The 18505-nt window shown below is 40.9% G+C and overlaps 1 protein-coding gene across 2 annotated transcripts in view; it reads left to right on the top strand.

Moving 5' to 3' along the window:
- The first annotated feature begins 1791 nt into the window (after positions 1–1791).
- The window catches only part of NT5C2 (5'-nucleotidase, cytosolic II), a 102160-nt gene continuing 85446 nt past the window's right edge, over positions 1792–18505 (top strand). Inside the window, exon 1 of one of the 2 annotated variants that reach the window (XM_036735749.1) lies at positions 1792–1983. The gene's annotated coding sequence lies outside the window, so the exon portion shown is untranslated. The remainder of the gene's footprint in view (positions 1984–18505) is intronic. The other variant, XM_036735748.1, reaches the window with a different exon arrangement.

Consider the following 18505-nt stretch of genomic DNA (forward strand, 5'->3'; position numbering starts at 1 on the left):
TTAGGAAGGCTCATCTTCCTGAGTTCAAATGTGTCCTCAGACACTAATTAACTGTGTGACTCTGGGCAAGTCACTTCTCACTGGGTTTCCTCGTCTGTAAAATGAGCTGGAGAAGAAAATGGCAAACCACTCCAGTATCTTTGCCAAGAAAACTCCAAATGGAGTCAATGGAGAATCAGACACGACTCATTTTTCTCATCTGTAGAACAAAGAGAAGGACTCTCAAGTCTAAAAAAGACCTTTCAGCGTCGACACCCCTTCACCTGGCATTTAAATACCAGTAGCTTTCAAATATTTTTACCCCATGCCCCAGATTCGAAGCCTGGCCTTGCACTGGCTCCACAGCCGCATAGAAAGTGGTATGAGACCACCTGGCTACCCACCACCCCACGCATTCCCCAAGGTATCCTGGAACACTAGGGAGGCCCTGAAAATGTAGCCGAGGGCCCGCCCACCGGCCGTACGTCACGCCAAGTCACGCCAGCCAGCTGAGGCTTTAAGGGGTTGCTGCGGGGGTGGTGGTGGTGGGGGCGCAGGCTGGCTTGGTACTGACAACCGTTCCAGCCAATGACGGTGCAGATCTCGGTGCTCTCCACATCCTTAGGTACCTCAGGTACTACTTTCTGATTCTAAACCTTTTCTGCCATTCCCCTCCCCCCTACTTGTTAATATTCTCCTCTTCTTCAGATTACCTTGTAACTGTCCTTATGTAAGGTAGGTTTCCTTTCTGCGTGTATGGTGTACATTTCCCCATGATAGCTAGCATTCATTCATAGAGCACCTGCGGGCTGCCAGGCACTGTGCTAGGCGCTTTTACCAATACTATCTCATCTCCTCCTCACAGCCACCCTGGGAGGCAGGTGCTCTTATCATCCCTATTTACAGATGAGGAAACCGAGGCAGGCAGAGCTTAAGTGACTTGCCCAGGGTCACACAGCTAGCGTTTGAGGGCTCGGCGCTCTCTGTGCACTCTGCTGCTCCTTAGCAGCCTCGGAAGGCGGCTTGTCGAGGGCAGGATCAGTTTCCATTCCGCCTCCCTTTTGATAGCTACCATATAAGCATACATACATATACATGCAATATACATGTGTACACACATGTACACACATATACACATACACACATATATATACACATATATGCATACATATATGTATATGTATATCAGTGCTTTAGCTAGACAAGTATTTTCCGAGCAGAGCTGGAAATGCTAGACAGCTGAGTAACTCATTCAGCCTTCCATCATTTAAGTAACAGGAGGTGTGTGTGTGTGGGGGCGGGGGAGGTCTTTCAAATGACCCTAGGCTACCCCACGCGGGGCAGTGATTCCAGATGTCGCAGGGCTGTAGACCTTGTAGTATAGTCTCTTTCATCCAAAAAAAAAAAATCTAAAGAGTCCAGACTATCCGAGAAGCCCGGCTGAAGATGCTGCCGAACGTCATGCCAAGCTCCCTAGACCTCCCGGTCTTATCCGCCAGGGGGTAGGCTGGGGGGCTGGTGGACTCAGAATGGCCAGGGAGTCGGGGGAGGGGACCGCAGGGAAAGCCCAGGCCCGGGTGGGGTGGGGAGGGTGTCGAGGGTCCCTGGCAGCTGGTGGGGCTGATTTGAGTGACAGAGAGGAGGGCCCAGCTGGGAGCCTGGTTCAGTGCCAGCTGCGGCCGCCACCGCCTCCGCTCCTACTCCCCCGCCCCTCCCTGGAGTGAGGGGGAGGAAGAGACGACGCTGCTCAGAGGACGCGGGGATTGGAGGGATCGGCGGGAGGGGAGGGAGGGTTTGAAGTGGGGGTGGGGAAGAATTCTACGCCCGAGCCCGGGCGCTGAACCTCTAGGCGCTCCCTGGCCCGGCCCAGAGTCATCGAGGGGCGGGGCCTCTGCGGCGGGCGGGGAGGGGCCGGGAGCAAGCGAGCAGGAAGGGGGGCCGGAGGGCAGCGGGGGCGGCGCTGCGGCAGTTGCGTGTTGGGTTTTCTGCTGTTCGGAGGGGCCGGTGAGTGAGTGCGGCGCGCGGGCCCGACGGGACAGGGCGGGGCCGGGGGGGGGCGCGAGCGGGCGAGGAGAGCCCCACCGAGCGGAGGCCGGCATGCGGCGGGGTAGGGGCCGCGTCCCCTCCCCTCCACTGCCCCCACCCCGGGGACCCTGCCAACGGCCTCCTTAACGGCCGCGAGACACCCCCCCCTTTTGCCCCGCCCCCTTCCCCGGCTCTGTCTTCTCAATCCTTTACACCTCCCCCTTTGCGGGCGAACCCCCTCGAATTTCCCCAAGACCTCTCTCCTTCTGACTCCCCCTCTAACCAGGGTGAGCCTCTTTTTTCTTGCCTCCCTTCCCAGGCTTTTCTCGGAAAAGCTGTCTTCACCATCTCCCATTCTCCCTCCAGGGGCTAGCCTCGGAACCAAGTGGGGCTATCCTCAAAACCTGCGCACTCCCATTATCCGAGGTTAGCCCCTGCGTCAGAGTGACTAGCTTCCACATCTCCGAGAAGCCGCCTCCTCTTTCTTCCCCCTCCCGGGGACCCTGGAGATGTGGCCCTAAAATCTGGGAGCCTCACGAGCGAGGTGGAGAAGCTGCCCTTTCTGGGCTCTCTCAAGATGCTAGCCTGAAGAATTCCTTGACACCCCCCCCCGCGGATCTTTGAGGAGCCCCCTCCCCCCAGTCTCCAAGGGCAGGGGAGGGACTGCTTTGCCCGTCGCTGTTGCTGCGGGCTGTCATCGTCACGCACTTCTCTGGTTTGAGCCCCGATCTCCTAACACCACCACTCTCCAGAACGTCTCCTCCGGGGTCGGTCTTCTGCCCCCTCCCTGGAACCTCTTTACTTTCCTCCTCTCCCATCCCCAACGGAAGTTCTCTTCATCTTAGTTGCTGCCATCCCCATTTCCTCCTTTCCTCACAGCCCCCTTCCCTATTTTTTTTTTAGGTGCCTAAGCCTTCTCGTACATCTGCGCCCTAAACAAGCCTCCTCTGCTCCGCTTTCACAAGCCTTTTCCTGGTGGCAGAGAGGATGTAATCGCTAAAAAGATATTTGCACGCTTACTGTGTGTGAAGCACTTTTGCATATCTATCTTTTGTAGGAACAGGCGTACTCTGCCCCTTTGGAGCGCCTTCCTTCTCAGCGAGCAGTCCTTGACCCCTTTCCAGATAGTTCTGCTTCTGTTTGCTGACTCTCTCACGCTGAGTGACTAAGGAAACCGAGAGGCCTCTGAAGGGTGATGCGAGCTAGTTTGACCACAGCCTAAGAAGAGCTCCCGGCTTGATAGCCCGCATACCATTTTGTGCCTTGCACCACTCACTTGTAAATGAACTCTGCTTCCCATTTCATAGAGGACGCCCTCGTTGCTGCCACATTGCGGTTAGAATAGCACAGACACATATGAGAGTGAAGAAAGATGGACACGATGTCCAAATAGTGTCAAGTTCGTGTTTTTAGTGTACAGGCAACTCAGAGTTTTGTGTCTTTACCTGGTAGGCCGCAGCTTTTAAGATTAAGGTGGCAGATTTTGGTAATGTACTTTGTTTTGCAGAATGCTTTCAGATAGCTTTACCTGTATGCTTGAGAGCGGTTTGCTTGAACGGATAGTACTCTAAACTTTCTTAGCTGCTGAAATACTTTGTCACTACTGTTGACTTTTTTTTTTATTAGGAAAATGTTTGATAGGAAGAGAGGGGACCACAGGTGTTTTATGATAACCTCAAAATGTGGGGAAGATGACAAAGGCCTCCAGAACATTGGGTGGTCATGGATAGGAAAGGCAGGCATGGATGAGTTTTGATCTGCCTCCTTGGGAGGGAACAACCAAAATGAGATAGCAAGTCCTTTTGAGAAGAGCAGTTGAATCGAAGTATATAAGGTTTCTGGACTGTCCATTTTGTACATTAAAGCAATTGATGCAAACTTGGTTACTGTGAAAATATTGAAACAATTATTTTTATTATAGAAATATAAAAAATGTGAAATATCACTTTACTGTGATGGACTTTTAAAGTAATCTATAGAAGTTAGAGGTCAGGCAGGAATTTACTGATTTTACTACAGTGAGTAGAATTTTTCCAAGTGTAGATGCATTACATCTCAGCATTAGATGCTGCATGTGCTGTAGGCAGGATTACTCTTTATCAGTCTAATCTAGTATTTAGTATACTGGTTTAGTATAGTGGAATTTAATTACTAATGGTGTGACTTTGGGCAAGTCATGTAATGCCTCAAGGCCTTGGTTTGTTTTATCTTTAAAGTGAAGTTTTTGAACTGATGACTTCTTAAGGTCTGGCCCAATTCTGTGACTTTACTGCATAAAGATTACATTTTAAAATTCAGAGAGGCAGGTAGGTGGCATAGTAGATTGGAATTAGGAAGATTCATTTTCATGAATTCAAATCTAGACCCAGATACTTACTAGCCGCGTGACCCTGGATAAATCAGTTAACCCTGTATGCCTCAGTTTCCTCATCTGTAAAATGAGCTGGAGAAGGAAATGGCAGACTACTTCAGTATTTTTACCAAGAAAACCCCAAATGGGGTCACAAAGAGTTGGACAGGACTGAACAACAAAAAAATTTAGAGAAGTTGGGGGGGGGATAGAGAGAGAGAGAAAGCATGTGTGTGTACAACTCTGACATCAAGTGTACTCCTCAGGGAAGTTAAGTTGTAATGGGATGTTGTAGAGGTCATGGGGATCCATCTCCTTTCTGTTGTTATTCCTTCTAGATCATGGGTCCTTAACATTTTGTGTGATGGACTTTCTCAGAACCATGTTTGTGTAACTTTTTGGGACTTAACTTTGCTTATCTGCAAAAATAAAGCAATCAAACTAAGTGATTTCTAGGTTCCTTCCAACTTGAAAGAAATGCTAAATAATTGCTTATCTGCAAAATAAAGCAGTTGAACTCAATGACCTGTAGGTTCTTTCCAACTCTAAAGCAATGATCCTAAATGATTTGTGTGATGGCCCTCTGCAGTTTTCTGCTCTCTGTCTGGCCACTGGACTGAGATGGCCCTGGAAGAGAAAGTTGAGACTGGTGACTTTGTACAGCCCTCCCTTACTGAAAACCAATTCCCTTGCAAGTCATGGCATCGTCTTCCTAATATCACGGTCCTCTTCAAGAACCAAGGACAAACTACAACACAACCTGTGTAAGGGGCTATGAGATGAAAAAGTGATAAATGCTATCAAGTGATCACCTTCAATAAGACAACAGTTTCTCTGTTTAGGAGAGATAAGTCCACAAATAACTATAAAACTAAATAGAAGAGGATAAGTACATGGAAAAGGTCCAAGTAAACTCCCGTGTCATATGATAGGATCAGCACGGTATAGTGGAGGGTGCACAGGATTTTGTGTGAGAATATCTGATTCAACTTCTGGCTGCCATTCACCATTACCTTTGCCACCTTGGGCTTTTCACAACTTCTCAAGTCCTAGAATCATATTGTTTTAGAGTTTCAAGGGATCTGAGTGTCAATATAGTCTATCCATACATGGAAGGAATGAGTAGCATTTCAAACAAGTGGACATCGGGTCTCTGCTTGAAGACCTCCAATGAGGGTGAACCTGCTACGTTCCAAGGCATCCCATTCTGCTTTTAGATAGCTGTAGGTGTGAGGAAGTTTAACCTCATATCAAGGCTAAATCTGTTTTTTTGCAGATTCTTCACTTTGCTCTTGGTTCTACCCTTTGGAGCTAGATAGAACAAATTTTATTTCTCTTCTGCATGACAACTGAAGACAACTTCTTCTCCCTCTTTGAGTCTTCAGGCTAAACATCCCCAGTGTCTCCAGCTTGCCTTCATGAAATATAGACTCAAGGTCTTTTACCATCCTCGTTCTCTTGGATGCTATCTAACTTACTGGTGTCTTCCTTAAACTCTGGTGCCCAGAACTGAATATAACACTCAGCTCTCTAACAGAGGGACTATCACATTTTCATTCCTGAAGTTATTCCTTTCTTAATGTTAACCAAAATTTCATTAGGTTCTTAGGTCACCACTTCACACTGCTCACTCATATTGAGCTTGTAGTACATTAAAACCCCCAGATCTTTTTCAGAGAAACTCCCTATCTTGTTCTTGTGAAATTGATTTTTTCGACCCAAATGTTAGACTTCACATTTATCACTTAGTTTATTGGATGATCTAGTCTTCCAGGGTCTTTTGGGATCCTCATGCTGTCATCCAGGATGTTAACTATCTTCCTAACTTTGTGGTATTTGCAATTGATGAACCTGCTGTCTATGCCTTTATCCAAATCATTGATAAAAAACCCAAAACAACACAGTACCAAGCACAGATCTTTTTATCCTTAATTTCCTCATATGCAAAATTAGGATATGGGATTTGATGAATTTCTGAGACCCTTCAACTTTATGATTGTCATTTCAAAAAATCATCTCATGATGATCTTCCTAGGAATGGATAATTGTACTGTAGGGGCTCTTTAATTTTCAAGTAAGACTACTTCCTGCTGAAGGGATCGGGGAAAGCTGCATGTAGAGATGCCCTTGAAGGTTGGGAGGCATCAAGAAGCATTGCAGTTGGATAGAGGACTGGGGTTGGAGTCAGAAAGGCTGGGGATTGAATCCTGCCTAAGTCACTTAAAAAAAGCTTGGGAAGGTCTCTTAACTTCCCCGGGCCTCAGTTTCTTTATCTGCAGATTAAGAGGGCCCCACAATCCCTGCTAGCTCTAAATTTGTGATCTTAATGATTTCAGCCAGTAGAAGACAGAGAAGGGATTTGTGCATTGTAGGCACAGGGGACAAAGTGAGTGAGTGCAGAAAAAGGCGGGTGGGCTTTGGGAATGGTGAGTGTTAGTTTGGCAAGACTGGAGAACATCTGAATGGCAGTAAAGTGAAATAAGCACTGGTTCTTGCTTAGTCCTTGCTCAGTGCTGTGAGAGACAGGGTTTATAAGTCTGAGGACTTGTAGCACTGTGTGTGTCTGAAAAATAAGCAGAACGAGACTACAGTTCAAATGATATCATGAAACAGTCTGTGATTATGTGCCAGTAAGCAGTTTGGATATAGTAGGTGCTGACTTAAGAAGTGAAAGAAATCATTGGAGTCCAGAGTGGTTAGAGAACTCACTAGATAAGCCAGAATTGAAACATGAGGAGGATTTTTTTTTGGCAGAAAGGAGGGGTGAGGATTTTCAAAGAGGAAGACTAACCTGGGTAGAAGAGAATTTTCATATATGTTCAGAACGTGGGGTGTTCACATAGAAGGGTGGACAAGTTAGAACAGAGTTTGTGAAAGGGAGTAATGGGAGATAGAAATGTGAATTCTTATAAGCAGCCCATGATTTATTTTCAGGGATTCTGCATAAATAAAAAACTTGATTAATGGAGTAATTGAGGGATTGAGAAGGGAGTCATTTGTGTGATTCTTTAGGGAAAAGTTTGGACCAGAGCATTTACCATAAGGAAGACACAGTCTGCATCAGATGGTCTTGGAGAAACAGTTCAGATGATAAGGAAAAGGAGGACATGTGGATGCATAGGAAATTCACCATTAGCTTAGAGTTTTAAAGACTTATAGAAAATGGAAGCAGTGGCAGATAACTGGATCTTTACATAAAGGTGGCACAGTTTTATAAAGAATGTTGAGTGCTAAAGCTCAGAATTAGCACCATTGGACAAGGAAAGCTAAGGACAACACAAAAAGGTGGGCTTTTTAAAGCTACATGGGCAAAAGAAGATGGAAGAAGGGTAGGATTGCTGCTGGGGTGGATGGAATAATCATAGTGATGCAGAGGGTGAAGCTCACCAACTTGAGTTTGGATTCTTTTCTTTACCAAAGAGAATGATATTTGAACTGGAAGAGAAACAATGAAAATGGTTAAAAGAAAGTTGATGTCCAAGATAAGTAAGGAATAGTGGGCACTTAGATTCACTAGATGGATGAGTTTAAGTCAGCATGTCCAGATGAATTATATCCTAGGGTATTGAAAGAATTGGCAGATGTCATTGCTGAGCTTTCATCTTTGAAAGATTGTGGAGCATTGTAAAGGTCTCATAGGATTGGAAAAGGACAAATGTCATGATCTCAAAAAAGGGGAAGAGAATGGAGTCTGCAAACCATAGGCCAGTGAGCTTAATGGCAATTACTGGAAAAATTTTAGAACATATTATTAAAGGTATGGTTAGTGAGCATCCAGAAAAGGATGTGGTGATCACAATGAATTAGAATGGTTTCAAGAACAAGTCATGCAAGATTAACCTCATTTCCTTGTCACTATGCTGGTAGATCATGGGAGTGCTAAGGAGATAGTTTTATGTAGATTTTAACAAAGCATTTCACAAAGTCTCTCAAGCTATACCTGTGGAAAAGCTGTAAATAATAGAATAGTTGGGTGTATTTGGAACTAGTTGAATGACTAGACCCAAAGAACCATTAGTGACTTAATGCCAGTTTGGGAAGAATTACTCCAAGGATCTGAGCTGGATCTGATGCCCTTGGACATTTTTATCAGTGACTTGGGTGGAGGAATAGATAAAATATTTAGCTCATTTGCAGATGACACAAAACTGGGACAGTAAAGAGAGACACTGAAAGAATCAGGATTCTGAGTGACCTTGGCAGGCTAGGATATGGGGCTTAATCCAATAAGACTTAGTGGGAAAAATGAAAAGTCTTAACAATAGAGACCCACTACTAGGCCCGTCAGAACTGGGGCAGTCTCTTGCTTCTAAGGTGACTTCTGCTGTCAACTCATAGACACGGTCTGAACTGGGTTCAAGCCTAAGAGAGCCTGGCCTCTAGTAGGAATTAGGTTCCCTTTTATTTCACTCTTTGGATCATTAAACACATTCCCCTCTACAGAGCCCAGGGACAATTTACATAAAGCTTAGGTTTTGGCTTATGTCTCACATGTCCTCAGAAAGGAGGAATAAAAAGATATTGTGGACAATATGAATCAAGAATGAGATATTATTTCCTATACCTAAAAGAAATGATTAATAGCTAACATTTATGTGGCACTTTAAGGCTTGCAAAGTACATTACCACTATCATGGGATCCTCACTGCAGCCTTGTGAGATAGGTGCTGTTATGCCCCTTTTACAAATGAGGAACTTGAGGCTGGAAGGAGATCCAGTGTCACAGCTAGTAAGTGTCAGAGGCCAATCCGGTGTGCCCTCTAGTGTCCATTGACAGATTTGAACGAAACAACGGAAGTTCTGGTTTACTCAGCTAAGAGTTTGATAATTAAAATTATCTAAATACGAAGAAGTTTGCAGTGCCAGTTAGGCATTTTACATTTCGCCTCAGCTCTTCATTGCTTCTCTCATGTCTCTGGCAAGCCAGGCCAGGAACTTGGATCATCCTCTGTCCAGTGGTTATCATCCAAGAGAATGGAGTCCTTATCAGGTATTTCTCTTGCTGTTTTCAATTAGCTCCAACCAAAGAGGCGGAATCCACAAGCTTCAAGAATTCACCAGGTGGCCTCCAAGCCTGATCATGTCCATTATGGGATCAGGAAGGAACAAACACAGAAAAAGCAGCTCCCAAACCAGGATGAGCATTGGTGTGTTCATGGGCCAGTTAAGACCTTTTTTTAAGGGGGGAAATCATAGGGGCATAGCTTTAGAGCTGGAAGGGAGCCAGAGGTTGTCGAGGTCAACTCCCTCGTTTTATAGATGAAGAAACTGAGGCAGGTCTACAGGGGGATAAGTAACTTGCCTAGGTCATTGACACAAGTTGGGGTGAACCCAACTCCAAAGCCAATGCTATTTCTCCTGTATCATGTTGCCTTTCAGGGCCCTACTTTTTTCATTTCTAAAATGGAAATTATAGTGTTTGTGTTACGTATCTCATAGGGTTATGAGGAATGCACTCTGTAAACTCAAAAGCGTGTTTGAGCAGCTGGGCCTGGAGTCGGGAAGACCTGACTTCAAATTTGATTTCAGATGTTTATAAGCTGTGTGACCCTTGGTAAGTCACTTAACACTGCCTCAATTTCCACATCTTTAAAATGAGCTGGAGAAGGAAATGGCAATGTACTTCAAAATCTTTGCCAAGAAAGCCCCAAATGAAGTCATGAAGAGTCGGACATGATTGAAAATGACTGAACAAGGACAACAGGTTGTTTCTACTTAAGGAATTCTGTATTTGGAAAAGTGATGTTAAAAACCTGCTGATAAAACAGACCTGAGTGGATAAGGGGGAATATGTTATTATCAAGGACCATTTATACAGAGCTTTACATAACATAATGAAGCCTGTCAGTTCAATTTGAACACAATTTTAAAGATTCTTTTCTGGACATAAGTGAAGTTTTCAGGGCAGCATACATTTTTTTGAAACTGGATCTTTGATTACATTAGCGTAGGAAAATCTAGATGAGGAAACAGAAAATTGTAACTTCTTATTCCTTTAAAAAATCAACAATTTAATTGCTGTAATTTGCTTCAGAGTAGCATTACTGCTTGACCAAATGCAAAGTGTCTTGGCACTGTGAAACAGAAGGTCTGATGGTGCTATCCCATTGGTTAAAACCCATCTAAGTTGTATTGTGATTGGTTACTAAGTTTTCAACATGTTAGCTAGTGACAAATACATTTAGTAGCCAAGTGCTTCGGAGAATTGTGAGATAGCTTAACTGCTATTTTTTTAGGCTTCCAGAGAGCAAAAACTGAGGAGCTGAATTGTCTTGGAAAATGAGCTGCTGTTTCAGAGCTCTTAGGTGTCCTTTAAGTTGGACAATATAAGCGAGGATATGTAAGAGAAATGTTTGCTCTTCCAGGACCTGCCTCATCAACAGAAGATTGAGAGTACAGTGATAAAATCTGATGATGATCTTTAGCAGTAAGCCCATTTGTTATTGACATTTCTTATGTTGTAAAGATACAAGATTTTTTTGGGGGAGGGCGCAGTGTAGGCCTTTGTTTTCGTTGGTATAGTAAAGTCCTAGTATGAAAATTCTCTTCACTGATGCAAACCAGCATCTGTTTTGTAACTTATGGCTAGAGGGAGCTCACTGGGGACTTGGGAGAATTGAATGGCTAAGTGACATCACACAGCCAGTATGTCGCAGCTTATGCCATGCTGCTTTTCAAATGTCCATGATAATATTTATTTAAATTTTTTTAGTGATAGTTTAATGGAAATTATGTCCTCTCTTCAGTTTAGGTCAAATATTTCATAGCTAGCATTTATGCCATATATTATTTTCCATCTTTATGTTTATCATGAAGTCTGACTTGGGAGCTATTGTATGGAAGTTGCCAAAATAGAAACATTTTGGTAATGTCTTTGAAAAAATTAGTTTATTGATGATTTAGGCAAAAATGATTTTTAAAGCACATTTTGAATTATGTTTTAGCTTTAGTGTAGGCCCTATTACAGATATGTGTAACTGTGTATAGTGTAGCAATTTAGTGTATTGTAGAATAAGTTTTGAATTGGTGAGTTGGAAGATGTTTGTTTAATTTTTGGCTGCCATTTACAAGCCATGTGACTATGGTCAATTCACCTGAACTCTGAGCTTTTGTTTCCTCATTGGTAAAATGGGGATAATAACACTTGCATTATTTACTTCACAGGGTTATTGTGAGGAAAGCACATAGTAAAATGTACAGCACTGTATGAATGTGAGCTTTTAAAAATACTGGTCAGAAGTAATTTTTATGGTCAGCCCTATTAACTGCTAAAGGTGAGCAACCCATGAATTGAGCAGAGGTTTTCCAAGGGGTCTAGGTTTCTATCAAACATTGAAAAAATCATTATACATCTGGGTTTATCAGCAGAAAGGAGACTAAAGCAAATCCTATTAGTGTTTTATGTCTGATGTGTAAACAAGCTAGTGAAAGGGTAGGAATAATTCAAGTCTATTTTTTTTAATTATGTGAAGACTTTTAGGTAATTTCCACAAGAATTTAGCATGTGGTATCATGAAATAAATAGGACTAACCTGTGGCTAGGAAAAGTAAAGCACTAGCTCTTTACACAAATCTGGGAGTAGTAAGTGATAGTTTCGGATTTTGCTGAATTTAGTCACTTGGTTAATCTTTAAAGTTAGAATTAGTGTATTGGAGGAGTAGTGAAAAGATAGGCACACTAATACACTGTGGTTGGACCTATGAATTAATTTATCCATTCTGGAAAGTAATTTGGTATTATGCTAAAAGAAATGTTTGTACCTTTTGGCCCATAGATCCCATTGCTAGGGATATATTCCAAGGAGGACAAAGACAGAAAGATTCCACATACCTCAGAATATGCATAGTGGCACTTTTTTTTTTTAAAGTAGCATGAAACCAGAAATGAAAAAGATACCCATTGATTGAGCACTGGCTAAAAAGATTGTGGTATATAAATATAATGGAATTATACTGTGTCATAAGAAATGATGAAGATGAAGAATACAGAGAAGTATGGAAGACTTATGTGAACTGATGCAAAAGTAAAGTATGTAGAACCAGGAGAAAAATATACACAATGATTACAGTGTTTTAAATGGGAAACAGAACTCCAAACTATATAATTATAATGATCAGCTTTGGTTCTGAAGAAAAGATGAGAAGATGCAACTCTTCCTTTCTTTGCAGAAGTGGGGAACTGTGGGTTTAGAACATTGCATATACAGTCAGATTTGGTTGATGTGTTGCTTAGTTTTGATGGACTGCTTTTTTCCTTTTTAAATTATTTGTTACAAGGAATGGCCCTTTGGGTCAGAAAGGGAAGGGATATATTTGGAAATGGTGATGTAAAAAAAATGCAGTTATTTTAAAAGTTAATTTATTTTTAGTTTTTAACATTTACTTCCATAAGTTTTTCTCTCTCCCCAAGATAGCATGCAGTCTGATATAGGTTCTACATATACATTCCTATTAAACATTTTCACATTAGTCATGTTGTATAGAAGAATTAAAATGAATGGGAGGAACCATGAGAAAGAAAAAAAAACAACAAAAAAAAAGAAAATAGTCTGCTTTGCTCTGCATTCAGACTCCGTAGTTCTTTCTGTGGATGTGGATGGCGTTTTCCATCATGAGTCCTTTGGAATTGTTTTAGGTCCTTGCATTGCTGAAAAGGGCTAAGTCTATCAAAGTCAGTCATCGAACGCTGTGGCTGTTACTGTGTACAGTGTTCTCCTGGTTCTGCTCACTTCAGTCAGCATCAGTTCATAGAAGTCTTTACAGATTTTTCTGAAGTCTTCCAGTTTATCATTTCTTACAGCACAATAGCATTCCATTACATTCATATACCTCAACTTGTTCAGCCGTTCCCCAATTGATGAGCATCGCCTCAATTTCCAGTTCTTGGCCACCACAAAAGAGAGCTGCTATAAATATTTTTGTCCATGTGGGTCTCTTTCCCATTTTTATGATCTCTTTGGGATACAGCCCTAGAAGTGGTATTGCTGGGTCAAATGCCCTTTGGGCATAGTTCCAAATTGCTCTCCAGTATAGTTGGATCAGCACACAACTCTACCAACAATGAATTAGTGTTCCGCCTTTCCCATAGCTTCTCCAACATTTATCATTTTCCTGCAGTTTTTTTAAAGTGAAAAAATGAGATCTTGATTAATATATTTGGAAAATGGCCAGATTTTTAAAATCTGTATTTATAGACCTGTATATTTATATCATATTTCTAATGTTATTCTATTGCTGTATTATGACTATAGTCTGTACTGCATTGTGAGATAAAAGTTTAGTGTAATGGAAAGATCTCTGGCCTTAGAAAACCTGGTGTTGAATTTTGCCACTTAGCTTTTTGGGTACATCTTAGTAGTGTCAAAAGGTTTATAGTTAGAAGGACCTTTAGAGGTCATAGAGTCATAAATATAGCACTGAAAAGGACCTCAGGTGTCATATTTTCCAACCCCCTCATTTTACAGTTGAAGAAATGAAAGCCTTCAACGATTAAGTGAAACTTGTGTCAAGTCACACATGTAGCAAAGCCTGGATTCAATCTCTAGGCCTAACCTTTCCCCGCTATATCATACTATCTCCCATTGAATCTATATGGGCTTTCCTAAGGCATGAAGCCTCTCTCTAACATTCCTGACAAATGGCCAGCTAGTGTGCTTGCACATCTCCATTATAAGTAGGGTGATCACTCCCAAGGCAGCCCATGCCATTTTGTGGATAGGGCTGATTGTTTAATTCAGCAGTCATTTATTGAATGCCAGCTATCATCCATGTATTGTATTGGGCACCAGAAATATAGACAAAAATAAAACAGTTCATGCTCCCAAGACATTTCAAACCTGTGTAACCTTGAGAAAGTTTCACTTAACCCTTGGGGGCTTCAGGTTTCTGCCCCTGAAAATGAGAAGGATGAACTAGAAGGCCTTTCAGTCCCTTCTAGCTCTCAAATCTTTGATCTTCTGATAAGTTCTGATTGGGTGAATTTATGAAGTTCTGCTTTATGTTGACCTGAAATCTGCCAAAATAATGGCCATAAAAATGTTTTGAAAATTGTTAAGCAGTGTAGATTATGGTATAATTAGGTATTATTATTATTATTTATAAAAAGCGAGTTAACAAGTTTACCTCTATCACCATGCACACAGGCAAGCAATTAAATTAGTCAGTGAAGTGTATCTAGTCTGTGAAATGTGCACATTTATACACAGTGTTCTATAATGTAAACTCTAAAAATGTAATAGCTAAACTCTTGAGATAATTGTTTTTCTTTCCTTTTCTCTCTTTTAAACGAGGTAAAAAAGAATAGCAAAAGAAAGACTGAATGGTGAGTGGGGGCTGACAGTGCTCACAGAATACATTTCTTCCTTTGGAGGAAGGCCCCAAGTTAGCATTTTTTCTTGGGTCAAAGCAAGATGACAAAACGGTCCTGTGTGCTGGAAATATAGATAAGCTATTACTAAAGAAACATATAATACTGTCTATCAAATTGAGAGTAATGGTATGTTCAGCCATCATTGCAACCCTTTGCAATTCTGAAGGCCTTTGGGAATTACGAAAACTTTATGAAGAAGACATTATGTGAATTAATTAAGTGAATCAGATTTTTCTTTAAGTGGGTTCTTATTTTTGTACGTCAATAACCATTATATGGTTGAAGGCTCTAGCAAGCAGCAAATACATTTAGTTATAATTAACTTAATGTGCTGGTAACAGAATGTATTTCTGTATTATATCTGAGGTAATAAAGTGCCAAGAATAGAAGAAAGAACTTGATGGTATTCTCTGAACCTTTGGTGTTAGTTTTTAAAATGTCAAGAACAGATGTAAGTTTAAAATTTTTCAGTTTCAACTTAGGACTAGTTACATGCATACTGACTCTTAAAATAGAACCCTAAATTGTCAAGGCACCAGGTACTGTGTTTCTCGTCTAACAAGATCTCCTATAAGCCATGTTATTTTCCACTGGAAAACAAGCAACCCTTTGTTCTAAGACTTAATGTTGAAATGTTAGCAAAATAGTCATGTGTTAATCAAGCCAAGAATCTCATGCTACTTTGCCCAAGAGTAAAGTTGCCCAAAAAGAAAGAAAATTTTGCAATGTTATTGCTTTCTACGCAGGCATTTCTGATTTCACTTGAGAGAATTTCAGGTGCCAGAGACTTAATAGCTGGAATTTTTATCCCATCCTTTCTCAGCTCTTCTCATAGTAATGAGTAGTAACTGTACACTTATTCAAAGTTTAATGTTTTTTTACCATCAAAGTATGCAAAAGAAGTAGAAGCAGCAAATCCTTTGAGAAGCAGTATAGGGAATAGAGGCTGAGGCCAATGTATGTGATAGTGAGCAAGGTTCTTTCAGAGCCTCAGTTTCCCCATCTGTAATACAGAGATAATAATACTTGCACTACATACCTCACCAGATTAATTAAGCAAGGGATTATGAGGGGGAAAGAACAACTTTGAAAGCATTAAATTGTATTTAACTGTAAGTAGTAGTAATTATTACCTTAAGGAATTCTTTGTGTAAACAGTTAAAATCCATACACCAGAGCTTGGGTAGGAGTGGGGAGCTGTTATTATCAAGAACCATTTGAAAGTTAGAAATAATGAAGCCTTTAAGTTTAACCTGAATAAAATTATTATTTCTTCCTTCTGGAAAAATGTGAAGTTTGCAATACAATCTACTTTTTGGACCTGGATGTTGGATTTCATTGCTATAGGCCCAGCTAATCTTGAATCTCTCAGTGCAGATGAGCACCTAACCTGAAACCTAGTCTTAAAGAATTATGACTTCTGACAACTTAAAATATTTTAATTACTATACATTTGCTTCAAAGTGATCCCTTTTATATGTAAAAGTGGCATTGCTGTTTGACCATCAAAAGGCATATGTACATACGGCTCACTTTATGACTAAAAAGATAAATTTGTAGGAAGACTTATCATGAACATGATATAAAAACAGTTAATTTAGCTTAAATACTTTAACCTGTTTAGTTTCCTTAGTTTGTAGTGGGATGCCGTAACAAAGTCCAGTCATATTATTTGTGTTTTGTTTTTAATAGGCATGCAAAATGGCATGTTCTGCCTTCCCAGTATATCCTTATTCTTGTCAGACTGTTTCATTATGTGCAGTGTGTACACTGCATGTGACATCTCAGAATGGTGTCTCTCTCTTTCAGTGTTATATATCGGAATGAGGGGCCAATTCTGCCTCTGTTATGACCTGTGTGAACCTGGGCAAGTAATCTGTTTTCTCATTTTCCTCGTTCATAAAAGAAGGGGTCAAATTAGACTTAAGGACTCTTCCAGGTCAATCTGTATGACTTCATGAAAATATTAGGATTAATTTTTTAATTAACTATTTAAATGATCCATTTTGAAGTTTCAGAGCATTGTTTTTAGAATGAAAATAGTGAGTTGAAAAACTTTAAAATAAATTATAAATGCTAATTTTCAGATACAAAAGGAAAATTCTAGCAAAAACATCAAGATATTGACTGTTTACATCATACTTTCCAATGATAGCTCTCTGTCTCTTTCTCCCTCTTCTGTCTCTCTCTGTCTTTATTATACAGGATATCTCCAAAATCCTAGTGCAGTTTTAGGCTATTAGAGTTTTGGGGACACTTTGAATGTATACGTGTATGCATATAATATAGCATATATACATACACAGGTCTTAGTGCAGCTTTAAATTCTTAAAGCTTAATATGTCTTTGTATAAGATAGATGATATATATATATACATATATATATATATCATCTATCTTGACGTCATTAAAAAATGAGATTGTGATTCAAAAGTCTCTGTTGTCTGTACCTTGAATGCTTTGGCATATCTTACTGACACATACGTTTTTATATATATGTATAGATCTGTCTATCTATATGATATATCTGTGTATCTCATTGTACTGAAAATTTGCTCACTTGATTTCCAATGAGTCACTGTCATTTGGCTTGAAAGAGAAGTTACAAAGTGTCTCTTTACCCCACATGTCACAGCTCATCCAGTTCTAAGCTGACACAGAGATGGAGGCTACTTGCCGGGTTTCCCACATCCATCTAGCAGTGTGAGTGCGGGCAGCATGACTGTGCTAGGTCAATGCGAGGCTCTCTCCCTTCGACAGGCATGCTGCTTGTGGCCTTCTCTCACTATGGTGTATTTTTTCAAGAGCAGAGATATTCACTTTAGTTTCACTACACAACCTCCACTTTCAGTTATTTTTTGCTTCCTGTTCTCCTCAGCTGTAAAAAGCTGTTGTGGCTGCTGGCTTCTCATCTAATCTTGGGTCTAGATCATGCAATATTTCATTGAGTTTGGGTATGAAAGATCCTACAAAAATTATAAACTCTCAGAAGCTTGGTTTCAGTTGTTACCATGTATGATTTTGAAGACTATTTATGTTGGAGTGAAGAATCAGTTTTATAACATAATTGTAAGAAGAAAAGAAAATTTTATGTTTTAAAACAAATATTAGTCACTTAAGTTGTTTAAAAACTACCACTAAAATACGACATTTTAAGTAGCCAATCTATTAGTGTTTCATTTTTGTTGAATGATTAAGAAGCATTATTAACAGTTTACTTCAGTTTTTTGGTTAATATAACATTCAGTAGTATTAGACTGAGTTGAGAATCTTGCATTAAGTAGTTTTAAAATTATTTGGGTCACAGGATATATAGGTTCAATTTGACTTTGGGAAAGCCATTTTGGGCAGCTAGGTGGTGCAGAGGATATAGCGTCAGGCCTGGAGGCAAGAAGACCTGACTTCAAATCTGGCCTCAGACACTTCCTTGCTGGGCGACCCTGGGCAAGTCACTTCACCCTGTTTGCTTCAGTTTCTTCATCTGTAAAATGAGCTGGAGAAGGAAATGGCAAACCAGTCCAGTATCTCTGTCAAGATAACCCCAAATGGGGTCACAAAGAGTTGGACATGACTGAACAATGACTGAATAACAACAACAAAAGTAATTTACCTCTCTGGGCCTCAGCACCTAGATGAAATCTAATGTCTCTTCCAGTTCTTAAATCTCTGATTTCTAAATTATCCTATTCTGAATCCTGTTTTTCTTATGGTCCCACTAGTGTTAATACGGTTATCCCTTCCGCATCGTGACTTTACCCATTGTGGCTTTAATATGTTGGGGG

Source organism: Trichosurus vulpecula, chromosome 8 (genome assembly GCF_011100635.1).
Source record: "Trichosurus vulpecula isolate mTriVul1 chromosome 8, mTriVul1.pri, whole genome shotgun sequence".
Classification (NCBI taxonomy): Eukaryota; Metazoa; Chordata; class Mammalia; order Diprotodontia; family Phalangeridae; genus Trichosurus; species Trichosurus vulpecula.